The sequence below is a fragment of the Palaemon carinicauda genome, chromosome 26 (assembly GCF_036898095.1).
Source record: "Palaemon carinicauda isolate YSFRI2023 chromosome 26, ASM3689809v2, whole genome shotgun sequence".
In the NCBI taxonomy this organism is placed as follows: Eukaryota; Metazoa; Arthropoda; class Malacostraca; order Decapoda; family Palaemonidae; genus Palaemon; species Palaemon carinicauda.
The window spans coordinates 51,964,214-51,971,713 of NC_090750.1; positions in this window are offsets into that span (position 1 = coordinate 51,964,214).

Genomic DNA, 7,500 nt, shown 5'->3' on the forward strand with positions numbered 1-7,500 from the left:
CATTGATTCTATATTAAGAGGTATTTATGCCTATATATATATATATATATATATATACATATATATATATATATATATATATATATATATATATATATATATATATATATACATATATATACATATATATGTATATATATATATATATATATATATATATATATATATATATATATATATAGTATCTATGGCTATATGTATATATATATATATATATATATATATATATATATATATATATATATATATATTCATTCCGTTCTCTTAAAGACCAACCTATGCATCAGAGTATAATATGACTGCCTACGTATTCGATACAATCCCTCATATCAAAAGGGGATTACATACTCTCTCATTTGTGTTGTTCGACAAATTCTCGATTTCCCTATGTGTTTGCCGCCATGTCTTTCTGCTGATAGTCTGCTCTATTTAGTATTATCTGGGCTTTCCTGTTTGGTCTGTTGCGCTCACTTCTATGCAATTAGTGTTATGTGATTTGACATTTTGTATTCCAGTTTACTTGGTGAATTTTGAAGTCCTGGGAAATATCGCCGGAAGGGGGAAATGATGTCTATATAACATATATATAGTTACTATGAATTTCATATAATGGATACGATTCTGAGGATGAGAAATAAATATCTAGCTTTGTACATATATTCACCGCACCTACATAATTGGAAAAAAAAAATGATTCACATTTATTAACTTCATCAATTATTCTATAATTCTTAATGACTTATCTGTTTTAATAAATTCCAAAATTTACGAAATGCCATTGGATCCAAATACATGTTTGGAAACCTTATTCTGATTATCATTTGTAGTTGAATACCCATTATTTTGTATATATATATATATATATATATATATATATATATATATATGTATGTGTGTGTGTGTGTGTGTGTGCGAGCGTGTGTGTACGAGTTGTATATATGCGTACATGCGTGCTTGTATACACGCTCGTCTGTATGTACTTTATGCAAGTGTGAGAGCACATACTGTTCATGTGCATCATAAGTTTCTATTTTTAAAGTGTTCATATGACCTATCTTAAGTCAAAATTCCCAAGAATTCAGATGCGAATCTTCCTGGAAAAGATTCCATTATGTGTCTGCCTGAATATCCCTCGAAGAGACTGTCTCTGAAGGGACCAGAATCATCGGCCAGTTTCACGCAGAGGGAAATTGCTTCTGGTGGGGACGACGTCGGAAGTCAAATAAAGCGTTTGATCACCAAACAGGAAATCGGTCTTCGTGGATTCCTCCTCAGATTTATCACTTGCCTCTTCTTGATTACTCTTCGGGATTGGAGCTGACAGATCTATTAATCTGTTTCGTGTCTGTTTAATTCTTTTTTACTTCTTCATGAATAATCACCGTTTAAGGACGCATTGGTGGAGATATTTGATTAATTGTTTTCAGATTTGCATTTGTTATGCCCTTGTCTATTTTCAAATTGATAAAAATTATTCCACGTCCTTCCGGGTGCTGAAACAAACTATGATTTGGAGGTTATATGAGGGTGGAAGATAAATTCTCCAGGGTCACTGTATTTTGACTTTTGATTTCTTTCCTGTACAATGATTCATTTAGAAATAATGTTACTATAATGCAAAATTTAAATGTTGAAATATACCTCAGAATCTTCGTGTAAACATTTTTAGGGATTACAACTTTGATCAACGTAAACATATTAAGTATGACATTGTGCATATGCCGGCAGGGGTTGGGGTGGGTGGGTGGGTGGGTGGTTAATATTGAGTAGTATTCATACTCTATTCAGCACAAGTGATCTAGTTTTAGCGGAAGTACTTTCAACAGATTGTCGGGATAGTAACAGCAAGACTCTTTTTTTTCATGGGAAGTTGATTATATATCTGTCGTCCAAGACGGAATCTTGCTGTCGTCATCAAACGTCGAGGGATGTTAAAAAAAAAAAAAAGAAAAAAAAAAAAGGGCGAATGAGGGTAAGGAGTATCAATAATGGGGCCATATTGGGGTACTTCATCATATCAAAGGTTGGTAACGCCTTATCTGGCTAATGCAGTAAACACGTATGATTCAATTCTCATAGTACTTTAGTTGATTTAAATAGCAATAATAATTTTTCTTTTCAGAGAATGCCAAATGTCTTCCTTCATGCTTTCAGTGTCTACTCTGTTAATCATAAAATTAATAAATATAAAATTTCTCATTAAAAGGCAGTTGCCGGTTTCCTGGGACATATATTCTTTAATAACGTGTTTCTATAATGGAATAAAAAGTTTTCTTTTAATCTGATTACCCATTTATGATTTCCATTGTAAAACCTCGGCTAAATCCGGAAATTTGCATAAACTTTTGTGACTGTGTTTTAATTCCCCTTTCACCGAATGTACAGTTTTCACCATCACTTTCTATGAGCATTATCAGTTCATTATCATGTTTTCTTGTTCTAAGTATTTAAATTTCCCAAAGGAACAGAAAAGGATTAATTAAAGTTATTAAGCCAAGCTAAGAATAATTGGATCTCAGAATTTAATAAAACCATATGTATGTATAACAATATGTAAGTTACCGAAGAAGAAATTCACATGCAACTAACTAAAAGTTAATTCAATGATTATTATAGTACACTGAAATAATAAACTTGTATTTGGAGTTTAATCATAAGGGATAAGAAATGATGATTAGGTAGGAAAATGTATACCACATTTAACGAAAATAATTTCATATACTTCACTTGAAACTGAAATGAAAAATAACACTGAATATGTATTTGATATATACATAGAAATTTCTAAACATATATCATCCATTCTACAAAGACAACACAAATAGATAGATAGATATATAGTGAGCTAATGTGAAAACGTTAAAATAAGAAAAATAAAAATCATACTGTTGTAAGCTGAAAGTTGGAGGAAGTATTAGAGAAAGATTGATGGGGAATTAATGTTGAAGGAATACTGTTGAAGATGAGGTTTTACATAGTTCTAGGAAGAATGATGGAGGAAAATAGGGAGATTCTATGCTACAGAATGCGTTAAAAGAAATAGAGTAAGAGATTATTTGCAGAGAACTATAATGAAAACATATAGCGTTGGCGACAGTTTCGCACAGACTGAGTATTGGAAATATATTGTTGAAAATTGTTGGACTAGGACCCTGGAGAATTGGATGTTGAAGAACGATTGTCATGAAACGGAAACTGTTATGTCTCAAACTATGAAGGTAACTGGCTTTCATGAAGTGCTGAAAAAGGGTCACAATTCCGAAATCATAACAGAACCCATTCTAACGCTCTAGAGAATTCATTATTGACCTCAGTTATATAAATTCATTTAATTACTTTTGGAGAATTTCATGCTCAATGCTTATAGTAATTAGTTGGATGCATGATAAATGTGTAATGACCTCATGATATGATAGAAATAATACTTAATTTTCAATACCTCTTACTAAGAGCTGTGAAAGTGTGTATATTTTACGTTTCGTTATTACTAGACCATATCCATTCATACATTGCACACATACACACACATATTACTATAGTGATATTCCAATCAACGTATACAGCAAATCAGCAATTAAGATAATAATACTTTACCAGCAAATGAATAAGATTTTTATTGGCAAAAAATAGAAACGAAAAGGCATTTTATATATATATATATATATATATATATATATATATATATATATATATATATATATATGTATGTATGTATGTATGTATATATATATATATATATATATATATATATATATATATATATATCTATATATATATATATTTATATATATATGTATATATATAACTATATATATACATAAATATATATATATATATATATATATATATATATATATATATATATATACATATGTGTGTGTGTCTGTGATATATTGTGGTAGTTTGATATCCTCCGCATGCTATAGAATCCTAACCAAAACAAATGTATTCATGAAGCGACCCTATAAATGCTTATCATCTTAGTAATGTGGTGGTTGAAGACTTTCGTAGTTTTGAAGACCCGTGTGCTGAAACCAATTCTTAGTCTTATATTATCGAGTGTTTCAATTCTGTTTGTGAATAATGTTACATATAATGTAAACAATACGAAAAATTACGTATTTGTGATTAAAATAATGAAGAAATATAGATATATTGAAGACAAATGGTAGATTTTACACGCTTTTAGCCAGAACTATATACCTAAGTATTACATTATCATAGTGCCAGTGGGCCTCCCCCAGTTCTTTACTTAGAAGAGTATGGGAATACATATGCTAAAAAATGTAGCATTGTTGAAAGATTGAAGCCGAGGACATACATCTGGAAGACCGTCATTTTCAATATGAGAATTCAAGTATTTTGTTTAATACTGTAAATAGTGTTATTAGTCTTCCAATTGAATTCAACAGGTGAATCATTTAGTATTAGTATCTTCGAGAATCTACCTAACTTCATGGCGGTATTGAGTAGCCTTTAATTCATTTATAGTTAATATTATTTACAATTTTACTCCTTAGTAGAATATAAGATATGGGTAACTATCGAGGGACATACAGTTTCTTAAGAAAAAAACTATCATCCTTAAAATCTATTTGACCAACTTCAAAAAAGTTCAGAAATAACTTCAACTTATTGAAATGTTTGCTTCAGGAAGTACTATAGAATGAAGTGCAAAATCATGTAAATTTCCTCCTTTTTTTAGGATGAAACCACCATCAAATTTCAATTATAAAAGAGGCTCATGCTGATCTCATTGGTGAACAAGGCGACCTCAGTGCAACATCAAAGTGCTTTTCGTAGGTATATTATCAGGGAGAAATAAATGTGTTGATTACGGTATGCTTTAGATATTCATGAATATATAATATGTTATCTTCATGTATATATTTGGCAGATGACGGGAATTCTTGTTAGTGTACATTCGGCATTTGGTAGCGACATTAGATCACCAAAAATCAAAGAGTTTAGAAGGTTGAAATATTTCTTACTTGTTGTAACTATCGCAAAGGCTATCATGAAATTTAAACTAAAAATGTGACTCATGCTGATTTCATTGAGTTAACGAGTGGATCTAACTGCAATATCAAAGTACTTTTCATAGGTATATAAACAGGGAGAAAAAAGGGGTAGTAATGACCGTATGTTATAAATTTTCATGAATACATGACATATTTTGATATTATCATATATTTGGAGAATCTCATTTATTTATGATTCCCATTTGTTAGCGACATTGGACTATTAAATAAGGTCACTGAAAATGCAAGCATTTTAGAAGACTCAAAGATTCTTGCAAATACTATTTTGAAATGTGAAGAATAATGCATTGTATGGGAATGAATTATGTTGAAACAAGAATGATGGCGGACTTATATTTTAGATTTACTTATTAAGCAATATGTATATGGAAAAGATCTAAAAAGATAATTATAAAAATAAAATATTGACGGGTAACTAGTAAATAACTTGGAGAGTTTCCAGTACTATATCTAGTGTGATGGGCCGAGAGAGGGTTGTGAACTCAAAGGCAGGATGCAATCAACTGAGTTATATTGTTATAGAACACTCTCCTTTATATACAAAACCTCAAGGCAACAGGACATAACAAGTTAACAAGACAGACAATGTTACAGAGGAAACAGCAGACATGAATTTTCATGTTCGATTAGTGCGAGGGAAGAGCGAAGATACAAGCATAATATATGCAAAAGGAATTATGTACAATTGTGTGACACACGGTTGGTACATGGCTCCCCCCCTAAAAATGACATACTGTACATGTTAAATAGGGCGCCCTGATCTGGAGAGGCGAACTGTAGGCGGGTCATCTGGCAGAAGATAAGCATGTTTTAGACGATCAATGGAGACCCAGTCTTCTTTGCCCCTAATGTTTAGTAGGAATGCTTTCGGACTGCGTCGGATCACAAGGAAAGGGCCCTTGTAAGGGGGCGTTAGTGGTGGCTTGCTAGTGTCGTTGCGCAGGAAGACGTGCGTTGCAGAGTGCAAGTCCGTTGGTATGTGATGCTTCGCTGGGGGCTTGTAAGTCTTGTGGCACGGAGTAAATTTTCCCACGACGTGACGTATGCGCTGGAGATCGTCGGAGGAGGTTGCAGAAGGAAAAAATTCGGCAGGGACGACCAACGGGTCGCCATACACCATTTCAGCTGCCGAGACGTCGAGGGCGTCTTTAGGAGTGGTCCTTAGTCCCAGGAGGACCCAGGGAAGCTGAGTAAACCAGTTGCAATCCTTACAGCGGGACATCAAAGCTGCTTTGACGGTGCGATGAAAACGTTCAACCATTCCATTGGCAGCGGGGTTGTAGGCCGTTGTCTGATGTAGGGTGATGCCCAGGAGATTCACTAATGATGTCCACAATTGAGAGGTGAAAGTGGTTCCCCTGTCAGAAGTAATATGCTCAGGGATACCGAATCTTGAAATCCATCCAGAGAGTAAGGCAAATGTACATGAGGCGGACGTTGCAGTTTCCATGGGAATGGCTTCAGGCCAACGAGTGGAGCGGTCGGTGACGGTAAACAGGTAACGATGTCCTTGTGATGTGGGTAGGGGGCCTACAACGTCGACGTGAATGTGTGCGAAACGACGCTGAGGTTGAGGAAAGGTGCCCACTCCTGAATCCGTGTGTCGATGTACTTTGGAAGTTTGGCAAGAAGTACAGGTGGGACCCAATCCTTAGCATCCTTAGAAATGCTGTGCCAAATGAACTTCGCCTTCAGCAGCTGTGCAGTAGAACGGCACGAGGGATGTGAAAGGCCATGAATGAAATAAAACACCTGACGTCGCTATTGGTGCAGTACTCGAGCAGGTGGTCAAAGGCTCGCCCCGCCCATTGGCCTTCTTCAGCAGAAAACTGTCCAAGGCAGAATCGGGTTATTCTACCTTCGATCGAGAATTGCTGGCGGTGCACTTGGCTGTCCGTCACTTTCGCCATTTCTTAGAAGGTACGCCCTTCGTTATTCGCACAGACCACATGCCTCTGGTGCACGCCTTCACTCGACAGTCTGACGCCTGGTCCGCCCGTCAACGCCGACATCTCTCCGCCGTGGCTGAATACAAGTTGGCTGCCGTTCAACTGGGATTGAATTACAACGCCCTGGCTGAAGCCCAACGACAGGATCCAGAGTATCAAGCTTGTAGGACATCCTGCACGTCCCTCCGTTGGGAAGACTTTCCCCTCGAAGACTCCAACACCACCCTCTTCTGTGACGTCAGTACTGGTAGACCGCGACCTTGGATTCCTGCTCCCATGCGCCGACAGGTGTCATGTACCAACCGTGTGTCACACAATTGTACATAATTCCTTTTGCATATATTATGCTTGTATCTTCGCTCTTCCCTCGCACTAAACGAACATGAAAATTCATGTCTGCTGTTTCCTCTGTAACATTGTCTGTCTTGTTAACTTGTTATGTCCTGTTGCCTTGAGGTTTTGTATATAAAGGAGAGTGTTCTATAACAATATAACTCAGTTGATTGAAT